At 36.1% G+C, this 25,217-nt stretch overlaps 1 protein-coding gene across 9 annotated transcripts in view; it reads right to left on the bottom strand.

Annotated features, from left to right (window-relative positions):
• TBC1D5 (TBC1 domain family member 5) overlaps positions 1-25,217 on the bottom strand; it is a 536,700-nt gene that overhangs the window by 484,900 nt on the left and 26,583 nt on the right. The window contains exon 2 of one of the 9 annotated variants that reach the window (XM_089911183.1): positions 2,324-2,352. The exons of the other annotated variants lie outside the window; for them this stretch is intronic. The gene's annotated coding sequence lies outside the window, so the exon portion shown is untranslated. The remainder of the gene's footprint in view (positions 1-2,323; positions 2,353-25,217) is intronic. 9 annotated transcript variants of the gene reach the window in all.

Raw genomic sequence — 25,217 nt, forward strand, 5'->3', positions numbered from 1 at the left:
AACTAATCATTCGTACTTCATGCTTCTACAAATCCTTCCATTTTCTATATTTCTGAGTCTATTTTTCTTAATGCTACTCTACTGCACATTTTTCTGGTTACTTATATAATGGATCTATCTAACAGAAATTACATCTTTCTTATATCTTTGTAACTATCTTACATTGTCTTGAATTTTCCAGAGTTATTACTGAGTATACACACTATTGTTACATTGGTATTAATTCTATTATCTGCAAGTCTCAACATTACCATTAGTAAAGTCTCAATTTAGAATGCCTCAAAGTTCTCCACATTCTCTAGAATGATTCAATTTCCTAAACCCCCATTACTACCATATAAAAAAATGAAAAAATAAGGAAAAAGCAAGAGATTGATATATTTAAAACTACTAACAAGTATATGGGGTTGACCAAAATTGCAAACAAATAAAAAGGTAAAATACATAGTCCCCACCCTCTAGAACTTGAGGGAAATAAGAAAGACACAGACACAAATACACAAACACACACAGAGGGCGGGGAGAAAGAGAGAGAAAGAAGTTCACAACCAAATGTAATAGGGACAAGTGTACAATCCAGACAATATGTACTACAGAAAATCCAGAAGGTAAAAGCCACAGGCAGGAATCATCAAAGAAGGCTCTTCAACTGAGGCCAAGTTCATATAGAGCTAGAACGGTGGTTCTCAACCATGGGAGATGGTGCCCCCAAAGGACATTTGGCAACATCTGGAAACACTTTTAACTGTTAGAAAATGGGAGGTACTATTTGTACCTGGTGAGTAGAGGCCAGGGAAGCTGCTAACATCCTACAATGCACAAGACAGCCCCCCACAAAAATGAATTATCCAGCCCAAAATGTCAACAGTGCTAGAAGCAGCGGCTGGAGTCAAAAGGAGAGATAGTATTTAAACAGGATAGAATGACACGAGTGAAAGAATGGCAGCTACAACACACGATGTCTTTAATAAACCATAATATCACCAGTGAAGGAACAGTGGGAAACCAAGGAGAAAACATAACTGGGTATAGATTGTAATGGGTCTGTACAAGAAGTCTGATCGACCAAAGAGATAAGATAATATAGTTTAACAAAAATACAAGAGAGCACAGGCAAAAATAGCAACATACTTCATAAGACTAAACTGTAGACAGATGGGTCACTGATTTCCAGCAGTATGGCAGACTAGATACCTTGACACTACTAGATACAACTTTTTAACGTTAGTGGGAAAATCTGTTTTAATGAATTGCTTAGCTAGCAAGAAAGTACCCTATCCACATAAGCTATAAACACAATGAAAGTAGAATAAGCAAACCTAGGAAACCAGCTTTCATTCTGAGAGTATGTACCTAAAACTGTTGAAACTGATCTTACATCTTAATGTCTACACGAGGCTCAGGAGATGGACCCTAAAAAGTCTATCAAAAGCACCATCCCTAACCCCTGGCAACCACTAATCTATGTGCCATCTCTATAATTTTGTCATTTCAAGAATGTTTTATCAATTCTCTTGACACTGTAATCACAAAGGGGAAACTTCACAAAGGTTCTCAGACTAAATTCACACTACTTGCATAATCCAACAAATCTCATGTGGAAATCTATTTAAAGTGCTCTTAAACTGTCAGTATCCCTAGTCACCTGGGGGAAGCACAGGTAAATTCTCAGTGAAAGAAAATAACTTCAATCCAGGCCTCAAAGAATCCAACAACTTTCCAAAAAATTCTACTCAATTAAAAAAAAAAAAATCACAAAACAGACACAATGAATGAGGGCCAACATAAACAAGTGATGGCAGAATTAGAGTACATATATTTCAATTACTGGAAAGATTATACAATAAGGATGTTTCAAGTAATAGAAACGCTTAAAATATGTGTGTGAATTAAATAAAACCTCAAGAAATAAAAAACATAGGTAAAATTTTTAATTCAGTGTAAAAGTTTAAACAGTAGAGTCAGTACAGAGAATTAGTAAATGGAAAGACTTTTAAAACCTATCTAAAATGCAGTTCAGAAAGACAAAGAAAGAAAATAAAATATGTAAGAGCAGTTAAGAGATACAAAGAATAGAATAAGAAGGCCTAACAAAATATATACTTTTGAAACTATCGGTGATGAAGGACCATTTTTTAAATGGCCGATCTACTGCAGACAAAAACTTCTATAAAATACAGTAAATGTGAATTTCTTTTTGAAAAATCATGTGCTTAGATGTCATGATAATATCAAGTTGCTATTAAAAGCTTCTAAATGTTTACTTTGAATTTGTCTTGGTTCATTACACACCAATAACATCAGTTTGCAGACCAGTACTGACCTGAGGACCACACTTTGAGCAGCAACAATCTAAAACACAAACAGATCGAAATTAGAAAAGAATACAAAAGACAAAAGAGAGTATAGATGATGTTCAAATAGATGATGGCTGAAAAATTTCCATACTAAATGAAGATGCAGATGGACAATCCAAGAAAAAGAAACAGAAAGTAAAGATACAGGTAAACACCTGGATAACTCCTTATCAGTGTAGAGGCTACACCCACCACAATCACTGCAACACAATTCCAAACCAGCATTTTCCATCATTTTTTAAAAAATCTAAGAACTCAAGCTCTAGATGTACTCTAAATAAACAAAAATAGAGACAAGTGGACTTAGTAAAGAAAGTTAGACACCAAGTTTCAAGAGCTAGTGATTTCCTCTCAGTGGAAACACTCTGTCCATACTGCCCAAACTGTATCTAGTTTATTAGTTATTTTTAATGTGTAACTGTATGAAAAAAAAATCCCAAACTTTTATTAGCAGAGACTGAATATATTTTCAATTGTATTGAAATGAACAGGCTTCCAATTCCATTAACTGTTCCTTTCAATGGGAAGTGAGCTACATAATACTTCAGCATACTTTACCTATTAAATCCTCTAATCATGACAGATTCTTTTATTTCTAAATGCAGTTCATTTAAAAGACCCTGCTCAGACATCCAGCAGGAATCAAATATAAATTCACACCTACTTGGCAAAACAGAAATTATGGCATCACGCCTCCTGAGAAAGAATCATAACTAACATCTGTATAAACGTTTGGTTACTTTTCAAATATTTGACACACATCTATTTGAAGCATCACAATACCCTTATGGGTTTTATAGAACAGATATAATAATGGCTAAAAGCTTAGAAAGTGAAAGAACATGGTGAACAGCATCAAAAATATGCAAGAAAAAATATGTAAATTGAATGCAACAATATAAAAAGATATCCAAAATCCAATCAACGGCTGCCTCTTACCATCAGTCTCCATCACATGAAACTGAAAGGACAATCATTAGGCATACATAGCAAATTAAATGAAATGATGTATTAACCTATTTGATTCAGTGCCACCAAATTCAAACAATTTAGCAAGATATTTAACTGCTTATTGGATCTGAATAAGATTCATATGGTGTTACCTCTATGGGCTATGGGAAAAGAATTTAAATAGAAAAAAACTGGGCTGAGTGATTAAAACTTGATCAGGTAAAAGTAAGGTAAAGGCTGAGCAAGGCAAAAATTGTCATCCATACTTAACCATGAAGAATCAAAAGTTCAAGCCATTTAGAAAATCTCAGGGGCAAGGTCCAAATAAGAAATTCTTCCCCTGGGGCTTCCCTGGTGGCGCAGTGGTTAAGAATCCACCTGCGAATGCAGGGGACACCGGTTCGAACCCTGGTCCGGGAAGATCCCACATGCCGCGGAGCAACTAAGCCCGTGCGCCACAACTACTGAGACTGCGCTCTAGAGCCCGTGAACCACAACTGCTGAGCCCGCACGCCTAGAGCTCGTGCTCCGCAACAAGGGAAGCCACCGGTAATGAGAAGCCCGCGCACCGCAAGAGAGTGGCCCCCACTTGCCGCAACTAGAGAAAGCCCACGCGCAGCAACGAAGACCCAACACAGCCAAAAATATAAATAAATTTTAAAAACAAACGTCCTTCTGCCCATCCTCATTCACTATGTCTGCTGACCTTAAATTTGAAAGAATATATCTCTGGATCATCCTTCAGAAAAAAAAAAAAAAAAGAAATCTTCCCCAAACTATTCCACAGCTATATTGATTCAAAGTTAATGCATGAGCAGATAAAAGACACAAAATATTCTAACTTGGTTATTTACAATAAAAATGGATTTAAGCTGGAAATTTACAGTGAAGTTTATTTTTGTTAATGCATTACTTCAGCCAGACACAAACATCAGGCTATGAGAATATTTAGCCTTATAATTTAAAATTTTGACAGCTCACACCAAGTTTAACCAACCACCAATCCATTCCAATATAAAGAAGAAGAAAAATTAAATATCCCACAGTGACTTTTGAGTTTTTATTTAAAGTTATTCATAACCACATTTGTTTGTATTCTCCTTAGCTGCTTCAAGTCTTCTTTGTGGAGAGAAAAAAAGCAGGTTTTAAAAACATACCTACATACATACACACATCCGTGTACAGAAAATGTTCCCATAATTACACGCTTTTCACTGGTACTTCCTGCTCTCTACTTAAAACATGAAAGTGAGTAAGTAAGCAAATTTTCAAGTAAGATAACACTAAAAATTAATGCACTTTCTTTAAGAATATATTTTTAAGGCAAACTACAAAGATTTTTTATATCATCCATAAAAACAAGTCACAAGCCAAAATTCATTATCATAAACATTTGCAAATAGCTAAAATTGGGAGGAAATAAAGGCTAGCAATTTACTTCTATATCTGTCAAAAGAGGACTTGAGCTTACTGCAGGGAAACGCTAATGACTGAAATAACTGATGCCTAGAGATTAACATCCAAAGTCACAGAATCACAAATTTTCCCACTGAAATCCCCCTAATAAGTACCCTAATAGAAATGACCTCCCAATGGAGGTCTGGGAATGGAACCCAAAACTGTTAACAATAACCATTCATTTTCTTTGGCACTGAGTATTATTTTTAAATAATTGTGTTAATTCTTTCCCATTACACAATATCCCACTAAAATTCAACTTGAAAAGAACGCACCATGTTTATACTACTTCTTCACATATCCAGCACTACAAAGGGGACAAAGGATCTTACGCTTCTGCTCAAACCAGAACCTCATACCTTTGTTAGAGGAGCGCATATTTTATATCTGAAGGAAAGCTAATTCTAATAAGTTTCTAGGTTTAATCAGCTACTATTTTCCATAAACACTGAATCCACCAAAGAAACAACTCTACCTTTACACACACACACAAACAAACACACATACACTATTAGGAAGCTGCCCTTTTAAAGCTTTTTGGATTATATCAAACTAAAAAGCTTCTGCACAGTGAAGCAAACCATCATAAAAACGAAAAGGCAACCTATCGAATGGGAGGAGCAATTTCCAAATCATATTTCTGATAAAGGGATAATATCTAAAATATATAAAGAACTCATACAACAAAAACAAACAACCTGGGGAATTCCCTGGCGGTCCAGTGGTTAGGATTCTGAGTTTCCACTGCAGGGGGCACAGGTTGGATCCTTGGTCGGGAGATTAAGATGCCACATGCTGCATGGCAAGGTCAAAAAAACAAAAAGCAAAAACAGAAAAAAAAAAAAAACCGATTAACAAACGGGCAAAGGATCTGAATAGACATTTTTGTAAAGAAGACATATAGATGGCCAACAGGTGTGTGAAAAGGTTCAACATCACTGATTATTAGAGAAACGTAAACCAAAAGCTCAATGAGCTATCACCTCACACCGTTACAATGGCTATTATCCCTGGTGGCGCAGTAGTTGAGAGTCCGCCTGCCAATGCAGGGGACGCGGGTTTGTGCCCCGGTCCAGGAGGATCCCTTATGCCGCGGAGCGGCTGGGCCCGTGAGCCATGGCCGCTGGGCCTGCGCGTCCAGAGCCTGTGCTCCGCAGCGGGAGAGGCCACAACAACAGTGAGAGGCCCGCGTACCATAAATAAATAAATAAATAAATGTTGGAAAGGATATGGAGAAAAGGAAACCCTCATACACTGTTTGTGGGACTATAAATTGGTGCAGCCACTATGGAAAACAGTATGTAGTTTCCTCAAAAAATTAAGAACAGAACTACCATATGAGCCAGCTATTCCTTTTCTGGGTATTTATCTGAAGAACAAGAAAACACTAATTCAGAAAGATATGTGCACCCCTATGTTCACTGCAGCATTTTTTACAACAAACAACCTAAATGTCCATCTACAGATGAATGCATAAAGAAGATGTCACACACACACACACACACACACACACACACAAACACACGGGAATACTACTCAGCCATAAAAAAGAATGAAATTCTGCCATTTGAGACAACATGGATGGACCTTAAGAGTATTGTGCTAAGTGAAATAAGTCAGAGGGAAAATGACAAATACCATATGATTTTACTTGTATGTGGAATCTTAAAAAAAAAAAGTTAACAAACAAAATAAAACAACAAACTCATAGATACAAAGATGAGTGGTTACCAGAAGGTGGATGGGGGTGAGCAAAACAAATGAAGAGATGGTGATGGATGGTAAACCAGACCTGCAGTAGTGACCACTTTGTGGTGTATACAGATGTTGAATTACAATGCTGTACACCTGAAACCTACATAATAAAAAAAACTTTTTCACCAACATTTATTTCTTGAATATGCATCCTTAAAATTTATTACATATTATACTGTAGAAAAATAATGGGTAACCATGTGACAGACCAACTCTTTTTCAGCAATTAAGGAATAACTCTAGAAATAAATTGCAAGTATTAGCAAGAAAATCAAATGGAGATAGTTCATGCCTTGTTTTCACCTAATTATGAAAAATATCTAGAAAGGTTATATGACTTATTTCAAATTCTATATAGTTAGGAGTCATAACTTCATAATTATACATTTGAGCTTAAATTATCTTAAATTAAATATTCTGAATTAAAATTATCTTTATAATTTTTATAATTAAGCTATTCTTATAATTTGTATAAAATCCTTTAACAAAAAAATTAGATCTAATCTAAAATTTTAAGAACTTCACTTTTTTAAATAAAGTCATTAATTTTCAGTCACCTTTTCATTGGATTGACATTTACATTTAAAGAGATAGAGATTATTATTTTTGCATCTAAGTCTTCTTTAACAAAGGTAAATAAAAATCATTAACTAAGGGTTATTTTAAGTTTTTAAATTTAAATTACTCAGTTTTCTAAACTTTGGAATAATTTTTGGTAAATGCTTTTTGTCTAAAAATTATGAACTTCTATATAATTATAAATGCAGTTTCAATCTAAGTTTATTTAATTTGACATAATTTAAATTCAAAGATATCATGAATAGTTATTATAACTTATAATTACACTGTATTTGAGACACTTACTTTTATAACACTTTACGAAAAAAATTACAGGCCATGCACTATCTCCACTTCGTTTTACTGCCAATATATTTTATCACATATGCAAACTGATCCTTGTGTTCTGAAAAGAAGATACTGGCTATGACATTATATCCATTTTCTCTCTTCAATAACATTTATTCAAATTTTTATAGTTAAGTATAACTTACTCAGAAAATGTTAAGATTTTTTTTATCTTTTTTTTTTTTTTTTTTTTTTTGGCTGTGCCGAGGCACATGGACCAGGGATCAAATCCATGCCCCCTTCAGTGGAAGCACGGAGTCCTAACCACTGGACCGCCAGGGAATTCAGTTAAGATTTTAAAGTACATTTTATGGGTAAAGTTCCTAACATCTCTCAGACACCTAAATTCAATTTCTTGGATAGTGACTGAAAAGATTAAACTACTATAATCAAATACTTTTACAACAATAAAAAAAAAAAGCAACGAAATGTCTAAATAGGAGAAATATTTCATGTTCCTGCTCAAGGCCCAATTATTTCTATATATTTTAATATACAAAAATCAGGTAAAACAAAATAAACAGTTGTTGGGAGTTCTTTATGATGATGATAATTTTGTGAATTAAGCACAAACAGTGCTTAATAGTAGTGAATACATCTTCTCCATAACTATACAAATAAACTAAATAAACAATGAATACATAAAAATAGTTACACTTCTCTCCATAAAAGGCCAAGTTTACTTCAAAATTATGATGCTTGGTTCACATTTCTTCAAACTTTCAAGATCATACAAAGAGCTTTAAATAACTCACTTGAAGTATTTTAATTGATGTCATCACTTATAGAAGGTTCATAGCTCTTGCACTTCTAAATTGCTGGTCTCTAAATATAAAACTAGGCTAGAGATATACTTTGGACAGTAATGATGGAAAAATATCTATTACCAAACTCCCTATCTGTAAAAGAATCTATTGAGCAAATTGATTCTTAAACTGAAATCAGAATGAAGCAAGATGGGGGACTATACATTCTAGCCTCCCCATCCCATACCAAATCCACAGAAATTAGACTGGATTTTGTAGTTCCTGATTTCCAGAGCCCTGAAAAGATCAACTGTAGTCCTGCTCATCAGTTCTATGAGATACCTTTGTTGTCTTTTTTTTTAACTGAGATATAACTGACATATATTAGTTTCAAGTGTACAACATTATGACTCAAAATTTGTATATACCATGAAACGATCAACACAAGTCTAGTTAACATCATCACTGTAAAGTTACAGAATTTTTTTTCTTGTGTTGACAACTTTTAAGATTTACTCTTTTATCAACTTTCAAATATGCAATACGGTATTATTAACTACAGTTGTCACATCCCCATGACTTGTTTACTTTATAACTAGACGTTTGTCCCTTTTGACTCCCTTCACCCATTTTGCCCACCCTCACCTCTGGCAAAAACCAGTATGTTCTCTGTATCTATAAGACTGCCTTATGAGTCCACATGTAAGTGAGATCATACAGTATTTGTCTTTCTCTATCTGACTTATTTCACTTCATGTGATATTTCATTGTAGTTTTGGTTTGCATGTCCCTGATTATTAGTGATACTGAATATCTTTTCATGTACCTATTGGCCAACTGTATGTCTTCTTTAGGAAAATGGCTATTCAGATCCTCTGCCCATTTTTTAATCGGGTTGTCTGTTGCTGTTGTTGTAGGAATTCTTTACGTATTCTAGATATTATTCCCTTATCAGAATTATCATTTGGAAATATCTCCTCCCTTTCGGTAGGTTGCCCTTTCATTTTGTTGATGGCTTCCTTCACTATACAGAAGCGTTGTAGTTTGATGTAGTCCCACTTGTTTATTTTTGCTTTTGTTGCCTTTGCTTTTGGTGTGAAATCCAAAAAAATCATTGCCAATACTGATGTTAAGGAGTTTACCACCTATGTTTTCTTCAGGTCTTACATTCAAGTCTTTAATCCACCCTTTGTTGCTTTTTAATAAAAATTCTCCTTGGAGCTAAGCAATCTCGTATAGATTTCTATTATCGGCATCCAGAGAACCTTGTCTAAGACAGCTGCACACTAAAATGATAATGATTCCACTGATAATGATTCCAAGCAAAACCAGACTAGAAAACCAGAAAGTAGACAAAAACTTAAGAATAATACCAGAAAGACAGAAAACAAAAAGACAGAAAACAAAATAATCTTAACTGAACTTTTAAAAAGAAGAATCTACTACAATTGCTGCAAAATACAAGTGTTTCTCTGAGAGTGGTCCAAATATAGTTATTTGATATTTGAAGCTAGAGGGAATCTGAAGGCTACAACAGCATGAAGAATAAGAACATCCAGGCAGGCTACCTCGCCACCCCTCATCCCCATGCCCCAAGGCTTAGCAGCCAGTAAGAGAGGTATCTGTTCCCCCATAAAAGGCATAGTGAGAATGGGCCTTGGTTAAAACCAAACTGTAGGAGGCTGGTGCCCAAGCTAAAGAATATGTACCTCAACACTTTATCATTAAAGTTTCCAAGGAACTGCGTAAAAATGATCAAGTCAATGTTTTAGGAAGATTAATCCTGTATCAGTTAAGAACGATAAACGATAGATAAGAACGATAAAGCAGAAGGAAGAATACAGACAGGAAAGTCAGGTGGGAGACCATGCAGGCATGTAAGGGCCTGAAACCCAGCTGGAGACCCTATAAACAGAAAACACAGATTAACCTAGATATAATTGTTAAGAATAGACAGAACTTGTTGAATGACAACGTTACAAGAGAGAAAAAGAGAAAGACTGCTTCACTCATTTATTTGTTCAGAAAATACTTACTACAAGCCTTGTTTATTACTATATCACTAGTACTTAACATTATTAAATTAATCTGAGGATAAAGTAGTCAAAAGGAACCCTAAGATTTTGGGTCTGAGAAGGTAGCATGAGGCAAATAAAGAGAGAAGTCTGGAGAGAACAATGTTTTTTAAAAGATATGATTGTTTCAGTTTTAGAAATGCTGAGTTTTGTCCTGTGGGTTTTATTTTTAAGTAAAAATGCAAGTATTTGTATACCAAATTTATAAAAGTTCTTAACTTTGTATTATGAAGTATCTGTATGTGTAAAAGAATACACATAATACATATTATAAAGCACAATAACAAAATGGGTATAATAAATTCATCTCTGAACCTAAGAAGTAAAATATTACCAATTTCTTTAAGCTCCCGGTGTGTTCCTCCCCTATTCCAACCTTCCGCCCCATGTCCTACGTAGGAAATCACTATCCTACATTTTTCTTTAATCATACACTTACTCTTTCTTAATATTTTTATCCTATTATTTATGCATAATTAAACAATATGTTGTTTAGTTTTTAATTTGTTTTTAAGTCTCATTAAAAACAGTATCATACTATGTATATTTTTCTATGAAGAAACATTAAATATTTTTTCACTAAATACTGTTTCTAAGACAAGCATGTGGCTATAAGTCACTCATTTGCAACACTATATAACGCTTCAATGTATGAATATGCTACAACTTATTCATCCTTTCTACCACCAATGTACATCTGAGTATTTCCAGGTTTTTGCTGTTACAAATGATGCTTCTACAAAACAATTTTGAACACGTCTCCTGGTGCACACATCCAAGAGGTTTCTAACATAACCAGAAGGAGAACTGTGTCACAGGTTACTTGCATGTTCAGTTTCACAGATAATGCTACAGTATTTTTACTTCATTATTTGCAAAGACAAGTTATTTAAATTAGAAAGCCAGAACCGGGAATTTCCTGGCAGTCCAGTGGTTAGGACTCTGCACTTTCACAGCCGAGGGTGCACGTTCGATTCCTGGTCAAGGAGCTAAGACCCCACAAGCCATGCGGAGTGGCCAAAGGAAAAAAAAAAAGCCAGTACCAAAGAACATAAACAATGTAAAATGCATGCTTAATTAAATCTGAATCACAGGTAAGTACTCAAATCCACATTAAAATAATCATCACCATTCTGTCACTGCCCAGCATCACAGTTAAAATTATATAAGCATCTCATAGGAAACTGTCTCCTTCCTCCCTTCTCTTTTCTCAGTAGACATTCTCATATCAGTGTGCCACTGTCTTAGTCAAGGTTCTCTGGGTACCAACAAGAGAAACCTATACAAAGGTACTTAGCCCCATATGAAAACTCACATTAAAACGAAATAAAGGTATCTCACAGAACTGATGAATAGGAACTATAAGTGGGGGCTGGAAATCAGGAAGTACAAAACTGCTAAGAACTGAAGCTATTCTATCTCCCTGCAATCACACTGTCTCTCAAAGTGAGTCGGTCTGTCCCTGGCAGTGGGCTTCATTTTGCTCTCCACACGCCAGTCCCCTCTTCCAGGTTCTCTATGACCATGAGCTAAAACCATGGCTGTCCCAGCCCCAGTTTTACACATCTTTCTAGAAGAAAAGCCCAGCAGAATCCAACCAGCATCTTTGCCTTCCAACAATTCCAAATTGTTGAAAAACTGCTTAGCTCACTTTAGCACAGAGGTCCACCCATGGGCCCAACAGCAATGTACTGGGAATGTGAGGGTCCCACTTACAAATGCAACTGCAGAGGCCCACTCCTGAAGTGGAGTTATCACTTCTCAGACAAGGTGGGCCTATGCTGAGCAGGTATCACAGAAGACATCTACAACAACTACCAAGGGAAAACAGTGACGAGTATAATAGAGAGCAACTATGAGAAACCTCACCATCACTCTACACCACAACTCACTGACTCCTGTCATCAGCATTCAAAAGTGAAACATGTAAATAAAGTACCCAATGGTCATTCTGATAGCAGATACCAGCTTATCAATGACTATATACCCTACCCTCCATTTCCAGTGCCAAAAGCCATTGCTGACATAGTACCTTTTATTCTTCTCCTATAGCTCTCGTTCTTCATTAAACTCCCTTTGCAGTATATGATGTAATTGGCTACCCTTGGCTTAAACCTCTCTCTCGATTTATCTGAGAAAATCCTCTCCTGGTTCTTTTCTGACCTCTTAGTTTCCCTACTCACTCATTTTTCTCTGCCTGCCCCTTAAAGTATAGAGTACATAGCTATGACACCAAAATCACAAGTAACAAAAGAAAAAATAAATTGGACATCCCTGGTCAGGGACGTAATATCCTGCAAGCCGCACAGCACAACCAGAAAAAAAGATTTAAAACTACGGAGAAAAGCCAAACAAACACTGAATCGAGAAAAAAGCAATTTCAAAACCATAGGAAAGCTCTGTGGTGTTTTAACATGCCCTAGCCCCCATCCCTTCTGTGGCACAGTGGCAGCCTTAACCTGTATTTGCAGTGTGGGACAGGTTCTAGGGAGAGCATAACAGATGTTATTCACAAATTAGTGTGTTTATCTGTTCTAATCTGTCTGGGGGGCCACCTGAAGGACTGATGCAAGGCGCTCAGCTCTTTTTCACCTAACGTGGAACTCAAGCTAGAAAAGCAGTGATCATTTGAAAACACACAGACAGAACTAACAACTAAAGATGCCTGGGACAAAAGATTACTGTCTAAACATATAACAGATCACTTAGGAGCAGGAACAAAAGTTGGAGAGAACTTTTATGACAAATTAGGAGTATAGAGAGGAATTTAGAAAACAATATGCATTCCCACAGCAAGATGCATGCTCAGAAAAATACCTGAGAGAACTCTAAGCATCCACCTTGGATTGATCACCAAGCTACCTGCAAGCCTGGCTAAGTGTTAAAGGACTGCCCCGGCACAGGGCCAATCTACAAAGCCTGGGAGAGGTATTCTTCTATTTGTTTGTTTAGGATTTTTTTGTTTCTGTTTTTGTTTCAGCTCCTGGCACTTAAGGTAATCTCTGTCAAAACACTAGCTGAACACAAGCTAAGGAACAGAAAATTTACTGACTACACATGACAAGGAATAAAGTCTTTGCAAAAAATGGTTTTGGAAAATCACTAAACAAGACTATTACAGTCTTCAACAGTCAGAAAAACAAATCAAACCCTTAGGAAGAGGGAGTATATGATTTACAGAGTTATCACATTATAATATTCATGTCTAGTCGTCAACAAAAAAAAATCACAAGGCATAAAAACAGGAAAGTATTTCCCATTCAAAGAAAATAAATAAATTTACTGTAATGTCCCTGAGGAAGTCCACAAATCATACTTAACAGGCAAAGGCTTTAAAACAAGTCTTAAATATGCTCAAAGAGCTTTAAGAAACCATGAAACATGAAAAAAAATGTATCAACAAAATTAGAGTATCAATAACGAGATAGAAATTATAAAAAGGAACCAAACAAATTCTGAAGCTGAAAAGCACAGTAACTGCAATGGAAAAAAAAGCACTAGAGCGGCTCAAGAGCAATTTCAGCAGGCAGAAGAATCAGTGAACTTAAAGATAGGACATTTGAAATTATTGAGTCTGAGGCAAAGAGAAAAAGTATGAAATTAAACAGAGCTTAAGAGACCTAGTGGGACACGATCAAGCTGACCAACACAGATATTAGGGGAGTCCCAAGGGAAGAAGAGAGAAGTAAAAGGACAGGAAGAGTATTTAAAAGAGGTCAAAAATCTTCACAAATTAGATGAATTCCATGAATCCAGAAATACAAGATGCTCCAAAAACTCTAAGTTGGATAAACTCAGAGACCCATTATAATCAAACTGTTGACACTCAAAGATAAAGAAAGAGGCTTGAAAGTAGCCTGAGAGAAATGACTCATCATGTACAAGGAATCCTCAATACGATAAAAAGCTGATTTCTCATCAGAAACCAAGGAGGCCAGAAGGCATTCAGATGAGATGTTGAAGTACTGAAAGAAAAACCAGGGTTAGCAAATATAATTAAATACAGACTGGATAAACAACAAGGTCCTACTGTATAGCACAGGGAACTTATTCAATATCCTGTGATAAACCATAATGGAAAAGAATATTTTAAGAAAAGAATGTATATATGTATAACTGAATCACTTTGCTGTACAGCAGAAATTAACATAACATTGTATATCAGCTATTCTTCAATAAAAGAAGGAAGGGAGGGAGGGAGGGAAGGAGGGAGGGAAGGAAGGGAGGGAGGGATGGAGGGAGGGGAGGGAGGGGAGGGATGGAGGAAGGAGAAGAAACAAACTTGTAATGGTTCATTTTATGTGTCAACTTGACTGGGCTCTAGGGTGCCCAGACATTTGGTCAAACATTGTTCTGGGTTTTCTGGCTGAGGTTAATATTTGAATTGGTTGCCTGAGTAAAACAGACTCCCTCCATAAATGTGGGTAGGCCTCATCCAGTCAACTAAAGACCTAAATGGGGCAAAAAGGCTAAGTGAGAAGGAACTCCTCCTGCCTGATTGCTCTGAGCTGGGACTTCAATTTTTTCCTGTCTTTGGACTCAAACTTAAATGATGGCTCTTCTTAGACCTCAAACTTGCCAGCTTTCACAACTGCAACTTAGATGACCGGTTCTCCTGGTTCTCAGGCCTTCAGACTCAGACTGGAACTACATTATTGACTCTCTTCCATCTCCAGCTTACTAACTATAGATCTGGGGACTTCTCAACCTCCATTAACTGCATGACCCAATTCCTTATAATAAATCTCTTTCTAAATATATATGTTTATTATTTAAACACACACACACATACACATGCATACACCCTGTTGGTTCTGTTTCTCAGGAGAACCCTGCCTAACACAACTGTCAGCCAAGAATTTTTTATCTGGCAAAACTGTCCTAAAAAACAAAAGGGAAGAAATAAAGACACTCCCAGATAAACAAAAGCTAACAGACTTCATTACTACCAGATCTGTCCTATAAGTAAAGCTAAAGGAAGTCCTTAAGTCTAAATGAAAAAACACTAGAAAGTAACTCAAAGCCATATGAAGAAATAAAGATCTTCAGTGAAGGTTAACACATGGGCAAATGTAGAAACAACTATCATAGCATTGTTGATATGTAACCTCACTTTTTATTTCCTACACGATTTAAAAGACCAATACATTTTAAAACTTATAAATTTATGTTACTGGCATACAATGTATAAAGATATAATTTCTGACAAAAACAACACAAAAGGTGGGGAAACAGAAGCACAGTTTGTATGCTATTGCAGTTAAGTTGGCATCAATCTGAACTAGATTGTTATAAATTTAGGATAACAGTCATCCTCATGATAACCACAAAGAAAACAACCAAAAATACAGGAAATGAGATGAGAATCAAAACAGTTCACTCCAAAAATCAATTAAACACACAAAAAAAGACAGTAATGGAAAAAATGAGGGGCAAAAAAGATATGAAATATAGAAAACAAATAACAAATGGCAGAAGTAAGTGCTTCTTCATCAGTGATTACTTTAAATGTAAATGGAGAACATTCAAAAGAATTGAAGTTCTATAATAATAGTTGGAGACTTCAATCACCTACTTTCAATAAAGGATAAAACATCTAGAAAGAAAATCAATAAGAAAACGGGATATGAGCAACACTACATACCAACTGGACTTAACAAGCATGTATAGAACCCTCCACAGAACGGCAGAATACACATTCATCTCAGGGCCTCACAGAACATTCTCCAGGGAAGACCACTTGTTACGCTCCAAAATAAGTCTCAATAATTTAAAATGACTGAAATCACACAAATATCCTTTCTGTCTACAATGGAATAAAGCTAGACCTCAGTAACAGAAGGAAATTCCATAAATATGTGGAAATTAATACAGTCTTAAACAACCAATTGATAAAAGAAGAAATCACAAGATAAATCACAAATTAAAGATGATAACAAAAACACAACATACAACATACCAGAACTTACAGGATGCAGTGAAGGTACTGCTCAGATGGATATTTACAGCTGTAAATAACCTACATTAAAAAGAAGAAAGATCTCAAATCAATAACCTAACTTTATACCTTGAGGACTGAGAAAGGCAAACTAAACCCAAAACTATCAGAAAGAAGGAAATAATAAAGATCAGAGACAAATAAAATTTTTAAAATAACAGAAAATCAACAAAACCAGAAGTTGTTGTTTAAACAACTTCAGCAATAAAACTGATAAAGACGAATAAAATTGATAAACCTTTAGCTAGAAAAAAGAACAAAAAGAGAGAGACAAATAACTAAAATCATAAATGAAACTGGAAACATTACTACAGACCTTAGAGAAAAAAAAGGATTATAAGAAAATACTGTGAACAATAATAGGCCAACAAATGAGATAACTTCGATGAATGGACAGATTCCAAGAAACACACAATTTACCTAAACTAACTCAAGAAGAACTAGAAAATTTTCAATGACCTGGACTACCAAAGAGGTAGAATCAGTAATCAAAAACTTCCCAACAAAGAAAAGTCTAGAATTACACCAAACATTTAAAGAATTAACATCAATTCTTTACAAACTCTTCCAAAAAAATTAAAGAGGAGGGAATACTTCAAAACTCATTCTATGAAGCCAACATTACCCTGATAAGGACAAAAGCATCACATGAAAAGAAACTAAAGCCCAATACCCTCTGTGAATATAAATGCGAAATCCTCAACAAAGTTCTAGCAAACTCAATTCAACAGCATATTAAAAGGATTATACACTAAGACCAAGTGGGATTTACCCCAAGAATTCAAGTATGATTCAACGCTTGCAAATCAGTTGATGTAATACACATTAACAGAATGGGAATGGGGGGAAACACAATCATATCAAGTGATGCAGAAAATGCATTTAACAGCATCCAGACCACCCTTTCATGATAAAAACACTTAGAAAACTAGAAGTTGAAGGGATCTTCCTCAACATGGTACAGGGCATCTTCAAATAAATCCACAGCTAACAGCATATTCCATAGGAAAGACAATTCCTTTCCTCTAAGATCAGGAAAAGGACTAGGATGCTCATTTTTACCACTGAAATTCAGCAATGTACTGGAAGTTCTAGCCAGAGCAATCAGACGAGAAAATAATAAATAAAAGGCATCCAATTTGGAAAGAAAGAAGTAAAACTATCTCTACTCTCAAAAGAAATGATCCTATACATATTTTTTAAATCTAAAAAAATCCACAAGAAAGCCACTAAAGGTAATAAACAATTTCAGCAAAGTTGCAGGGTATAACATCAACACACACAAAAATCAGTTGTGTTCCTACATACCTGCAATGAATGACCCAAAAAAATAAATTAAGAAAGCTACAGATTTCCTCCATTATCCACAAGCAGACCACCCCCATGAAAGCTTTCATAAGCTGAAATGGCAAAAAGCAAAAAAGCAATTACCTCAGGACACATCTTGCTAACAGATGCAGAAAATAAATCAAGATAAAGCACAGATGCTCAGAGTTCAAAGCTATGGCGGCTTGATGCTGAGTGTGGTTCCAAGCAAGGAAAGAGCTTGGTGGGGCGATTCCCGCTGCTCAGAGTGCACTAATTCTGTGACAGTTCACTGCAAAACCAAGGCTGGCTGCTATTTTCACTGTTCTCCTTTTTTCATAAAAGCAAAAATCTTCTTCATATTTCTTTTTCTTTCCAAGTATACTTTTCGTCAAGTCTAAGATACCACCAAAAAGACATGTGCCAGAGCAACAGTCAGCTCTACCCACCACCAGTCCCTCCCAACAGGAAACTTGCACAAGCCTCTTAGACAGCCTCATCCACCAGAGGGCAGACAGCAGAAGCAAGAAGAACTAAAATCCTGCAGCCTTTGGAACAAAAACCACATTCACAGAAAGACAGACAAGATGAAAAGGCAGAGAGCTATGTACCACATGAAGGAAGAAGATAAAACCCCAGAAAAACAACTAAATGAAGTGGAGACAAGCAACCTTCCAGAAAAAGAATTCAGAATAATGGTAGTGAAGATGATCCAGGACCTCGGAAAAAGAATGGAGGCAAAGATCGAGAAGATGCAATAAATGTTTAACAAAGGCCTACAAGAATTAAAGAAGAAACAAACAGAGATGAAGAATACTATAACTGAAATGAAAATTACACTAGAAGGAATCAATAGCAGAATAACTGAGGCAGAAGAACGGATAAGTAACCTAGAAGACAGAATAGTGGAATTCACTGCTGTGGAACAGACTAAAGAAAAAAGAATGAAAAGAAATGAAGACACCCTAAGAGACCCCTGGGACAACATTAAATGCAACAAAATTCGCATTACAGGGGTCCCAGACAGAGAAGAGAGAGAAAGGACCGCAGAAAATATTTGAAGAGATTAAAGTCAAAAACTTCCCTAACATGGAACATAGCCACCCAAGTCCAGGAAGTGCAGTGAGTCCCATACAGGATAAACCCAAGGACAAACACACAGAGACACATAGTAATGAAATTGGCAAAAATTAAAGACAAAGAAAAATCACTGAAAGCAGCAAGGGAAAAATGACAAATAATATACAAGGGAACTCCCATAAGGTTAACAGCTGATTTCTCAGGAGAAACTCTACAAGCCAGAAGGGAGTGGCATGATATACTTAAAGTGATGAAAGGGAAGAAACTACAACCAAGATTACTCTACCTGGCAAGGATCTCATTCAGATTCGATGGAGACATCAAAAGCTTTATAGACAAGCAAAAGCTAAGAGAATTCAGCACCAAACCAGCTCTACAAAAAGTGCTAAAGGAACTTCTCTAAGTAGGAAACACAAGAGAAGAAAAGGACCTACAAAAACAAACCCAAAACAATTAAGAAATGGTCATAGGAACATACATATCGATAATTACCTTGAACGTGAATGGATTAAATGGTCCAACCAAAAGACACAGGCTTGTTGAATGGATACCAAAACAAGACCCATATATACGCTGTCTACAAGAGACCCACATCAGACCTAGGGACACGTACAGACTGAAGGTGAGGGGATGGAAAAAAGATATTCCATGCAAATGGAAATCAAAAGAAAGCTGGAATAGCAATACTCATACCAGATAAAATAGACTTTAAAATAAAGAATGTTACAAGAGACAAGGAAGGATACTACATAATGATCAAGGGATCAATCCAAGAAGATATAACAATTATAAATATATATGCACCCAACACAGGAGCACCTCAATATACAAGGCAACTGCTAACAGCTATAAAAGAGGAAATTGACAGTACCACAATAATAGTGGGGGACTTTAACACCTCACTTACATCAATGGACAGATCACCCAAAATGAAAATAAATACGGAAAGAGACGCTTTAAATGACACAATAGGCCAGATAAATTTAATTGATATTTATAGGACATTCCATCCAAAACCAGCAGATTACACTTTCTTCTCAAGTGTGCACAGAATATTCTCCAGGATAGATCACATCTCGGATCACAAATCAAGCCTCAGTAAATTTAAGAAAATTGAAATCATATCAAGCATCTTTTCTGACCACAACACTATGAGATTAGAAATGAATTACAGGGAAAAAAACATAAAAAACACAAACACATGGAGGCTAAACAACACATTACTAACCAAGAGATCACTGAAGAAACCAAAGAGGAAATCAAAAAATACCTACAGACAAATGACAATGAAAACACGACCATCCAAAACCTATGGGATGCAGCAAAAGCAGTTCTAAGAGGGAAGTTTATAGCTATACAAGCCTACCTCAAGAAACAAGAAAAATCTCAAATAAACAATCTAACTTTACACCTAAAGAAACTAGAGAAAAAAGAACAAACAAAACCCAAGGTTGGCAGAAGTAAAGAAATATAAAGATCAGAGCAGAAGTAAATGACATAGAAACAAAGAAAAGAATAGCAAAGATCAATAAAACTAAAAGCTGGTTCTTTGAGAAGATAAACAAAATTGATAAACCATTAGCCAGACTCATCAAGAAAAAGAGGGAGAGGACTCAAATCAATAAAATTAGAAATGCAAAAGGAGAAGTTACAACAGACACCGCAGAAATCCAAAGCATCCTAAGAGACTACTACAAGCAACTCTATGCCAATAAAATGGACAACCTGGAAGAAACTGACAAATTTTTAGAAAGGTATAACCTTCCAAGACTGAACCAAGAAGAAACAGAAAATATGAACAGACCAACCACAAGTAATGAAATTGAAACTGTGATTAAAAATCTTCCAACAAACAAAAGTCCAGGACCAGATGGCTTCACAGGCAAATTCTATCAAACATTTAGAGAAGAGCTAACACCCATCCTTCTCAAACTCTTCCAAACAATTGCAGAGGAAGGAACACTCCCAAACTCATTCTATGAGGCCACCATCACCCTGATACCAAAACCAGACAAAGATACTACAAAAAAAGAAAATTACAGACCAATATCACTAATGAATATAGATGCAAAAGTCCTCAACAAAATACTAGCAAACAGAATCCAACAACACATTAAAAGGATCATACACCATGATCAAGTGGGATTTTCCCAGGGATGCAAGGACTCTTCAATATACGCAAATCAATCAATGTGATACACCATATTAACAAATTGAAGAATAAAAACCATATGATCATCTCAATAAATGCAGAAAAAGCTTTTGACAAAATTCAACACCCATTTATGATAAAAACTCTCCAGGAAGTGGGCATAGAGGGAACCTACCTCAACATAATAAAGGCCATATACGACAAAGCTACAGCAAACATCATTCTCAATGGTGAAAAACTGAAAGCATTTCCTCTAAGATAAGGAACACGACAAGGATGTCCACTTTCACCACTATTATTCAACACAGTTTTGGAAGTCCTAGCCACGGCAGTCAGAGAAGAAAAAGAAATAAAAGGAATACAAATTGGAAAAGAAGAAGTGAAACTGTCACTGTTTGCTGATGACATGATACTATACATAGAGAATCCTGAAGATGCCACCAGAAACCACTAGAGCTAATCAATGAATTTGTTAAAGTTGCAGGATACAAAATGAATGCAAGAAATCTCTTGCATTCCTATACACTAATGATGAAAAATCTGAAAGAGAAATTAAAGAAACACTCCCATTTACCATTGCAACAGAAGAATAAAATACCTAGGAATAAACCTACCTAGAGAGACAAAAACCTGTATTCAGAAAACTGTAAGACACTGATGAAAGAAATTAAAGATGATAGTTGGTATCTATCAACTATAGGTGGAGAGATATACCATGTTCTTGGATTGGAAGAATCAATATTGTGAAAATGACTATACTACCCAAAGGAGTTTACAGATTCAGTGCAATCCCTGTCAAATTATCAATGGCATTTTTTACAGAACTAGAACAAAACATCTTGAAGTTTGTATGGAGACATAAAAGACCCCGAATAGCCAAAGCAGTCTTGAGGGAAAAAAAACGGAGCTGGAGGAATCAGACTCCCTGACTTCAGACTATACTACAAATCTACAGTAATCAAGACAATATGGTACTGGCACAAAAACAGAAACAAAGATCAATGGAACAAGATAGAAAGCCCAGAGATAAACCCACGCACCTATGGTCAACTAATCTATGACAAAGGAGGCAAGGATATACAATGGAGAAAAGACAGTCTCTTCAATAAGTGGTGCTGGGAAAACTGGACAGCTACATGTAAAAGAATGAAATTAGAACACTCCCTAACGCCATACACAAAAATAAACTCAAAATGGATTAGAGACCAAAATGTAAGAGTGGACACTATAAAACTGTTAGAGGAAAACATAGGAAGAACACTCTTTGACATAAATCACAGCAAGATCTTTTTTGATCCACCTCCTAGAGTAATGGAAATAAAAACAAAAATAAACAAATGGGACCTAATGAAACTTAAAAGCTTTTGCACAACAAAGGAAACCATAAAGAAGACGAAAAGACAACCCTCAGAATTGGAGAAAATATTTGCAAACGAATCAATGGACAAAGGATTAATCTCCAAAATATATAAACAGCTCATGCAGCTCAATGTTAAAAAAACAAACAACCCAATCCAGAAATGGGCAGAAGACCTAAATAGACATTTCTCCAAAGAAGACATACAGATGGCCAAGAAGCACATGAAAAGCTGCTCAACATCACTAATCATTAGAGAAATGCAAATCAAAACTACAATGAGGTATCACCTCACACCAGTTAGAATGGGCATCATCAGAAAATCTACAAATAACAAGTGCTGGAGAGGGTATGGAGAAAAGGGAACCCTCTTGCACTGCTGGTGGGAATGTAAATTGATACAGCCACTATGGAGAACAGTATGGAGGTTCCTTAAAAAACTAAAAATAGAATTACCATATGATCCAGCAATCCCACTAATGGACCTATACCCAGAGACAACCATAATTCAAAAAGACCCCAATGTTCATTGCAGCACTATTTACAATAGCCAGGTTACGGAAGCAACCTAAATGCCCATTGACAGACGAATGGATAAAGAAGATGTTGTACGTATATACAATGGAATATTACTCAGCCATAAAAAGGAATGAAATTGGGTCATCTGTTGAGACGTGGATGGATTTAGAGACTGTCATACAGAGTGAAGTAAGTCAGAAAGAGAAAAACAAATATCGTATATTAACGCATATATGTTGAACCTAGAAAAATGGTACAGATGAACTAGTTTGCAGGGCAGAAGTTGAGACACAGATGTAGAGAACAAACGTATGGACACCAAGGGGGGAAGCCACGGGGGGGTGGGGGTGGGGGGGGTGATGAATTGGATGATTGGGATTGACATGTATACACTGATGTGTATAAAATTGATGACTAATAAGAACTTGCTGTATAAAAAAATAAAATTCAAAAATTAAAGAAAAAAAGAGATTACTGAAACACAAAACCACCAAAAAAAAAAAAAAACTCTCAACAAAATGGGTATAGAGGGAACATAACTCAACATGATAAAAGCCATATATGACAAGCCCACAGCTATCATCATACCTAAGGGTGAAAAGCTGAAAGCCTTTCCTCTAAGATCAGGAACAAGGCAAGTATGCCCACTTTGACTACCTATATTCAACACAGCATTGGATTTTCTAGACAGAGCAATTAGGCAAGAAAAAGAAATAAAATGCATTCAAATTGAAAAGGAAAAAGTAAAATGATCAATTAAAAAAAAACGACATCTGCCAATTTTAGGAATGTTAAAATGGGGAAAAAATATAAGCCTAGAAACAGTAAAATACAGTAAATATCTTCTTCCTCTAAATTCCCACAATACAGTGTTTGTATTTCTATTTTACTTATTTCTTAGGCTTTGTACTATGACAGTGTCTGTCGACCCCTATTAGATTATAGGCTTCCTGAAGACAAAATTTCCATGCTGCTCATCTATGATACAGTAGAAATCCCACTGAAGTTTGAGCAAAACAACAGACTGGAGTGTGTAAAGAAAGAAAAGAAATAGCACTAATAACACCTATCTCACATTTATTATCAGAATAAATTACAGAATATACATTAAAATCAATGTGTAAAGTGGATCTTATTCAAACGCAGGATTTTGGTATTTTAAAAGACACATTTACTAAAATTAAATGTCACGCTGCAAATCTGTCACTCTTCAATATCAGAAGCTACATCAGGGAATACAGGAAATTGTTCTCAAGGGAATTTCTACAGGAAATTACTGCCTGGCTCCAGGAGATCAAGGTTCCCTGACGGCCCTCCAGAGCATCCTAGGTCACCATCAGTGGGTGGTTCCCATGTCTGCTTCCAGACAGCAGGGTCTGTGACTTACTCCTGTTTGTAGCCCCAGGAGTCTCAAGAAAAACAAGTCACAAGAATATCCAGGGAAGCATGTGCAATTTGAAAGTAAAACAGCATTTTGTCCATTTCTTTGTTCTAAAATTATGTTACTTATTTTGAATTTTCAAATAACATAAAAGAAGGGTATATCCAAGTGGGACACGGATTGAGAAGCGGGGCAGTAGGAGGCACTTAGATGAAATGAATGGCTCTAAGACATAAAGACAACTTGGAGAGTTTATGTCTATCCCTCCTCTATTGCCTGGACCAGTGTAGCATCCTCTTAACAGGTGCCTCCCACTACACAGCACCCTCCTGAACTCATCTTCCACACTTAGGGAAAAATAAAGTTCTTAAGGCTGCTCCACTCCACCTTCAATAGCTCCCTATCAGCTTGAGAATAAAAATAACCTGTTCTCCCCCTGGCTCCCCAGGCCCACTTTATGAGCCCGACCCAATGCTCAGCAACAGTGATTGAAATTTCTCACACGTGCTTTAAGCTTTCAGGCTCTTGAGCCTTTGCTCAACCTTCTCCCAGCAGCGTCCCTTCCATCTCTCTCTATGAATTCTGAACAATCCTTTAAGAGCTCACCTCAAAGTTTCCCAACTCCTGAAAGCGGTCCATAAGCCACAGGACTGGGTTAACAGCTCCTCCCCCGAGTTCCTACGAAAACATGTCCCCATATCTAACTCACCACATATTCTACTGAAATTTTAAAATGAAAATTATCCTTTAAAAAAAGTCTCTTCCAGTAGACTGTGCCACGAAACCAAGAACTAAGTGGTTTCAACTTAATAGCTCATTTACTTAACATTTAACATAGTGCCACTCAGTAAATGCTTCAACTGAACCAAAATGCTTATCTTAATATTTGGGTTTTAAGGAATTATTTCTTTCCATTTCTAAAAAAAAAAAATGAGAGGGTTTTGGTTAGTTTTAGTTTTGTTTTGTTTGGGGGTTTTTTGTTTGTTTTTAGCAAAGTCTTAATAGCCAACGCTCAGGTGCACAGGTGTATTGATGAATACCGTACACTAGCAACACACACAGTATTTGAGCTAGTCAACTAAATGCTTTCAGATACATTCCCCAGACTTACCCTGTGCTGCTCTGTGTCATAGGCAACTGCATTTCCAGAGCAACCTTGCCCTCTGGCTTCTGGGAA

The sequence above is a fragment of the Delphinapterus leucas genome, chromosome 4, assembly GCF_059928025.1.
Source record: "Delphinapterus leucas isolate spDelLeu-1000000601 "Yukka" chromosome 4, BTC_Dleu_Yukka2, whole genome shotgun sequence".
In the NCBI taxonomy this organism is placed as follows: domain Eukaryota; kingdom Metazoa; phylum Chordata; class Mammalia; order Artiodactyla; family Monodontidae; genus Delphinapterus; species Delphinapterus leucas.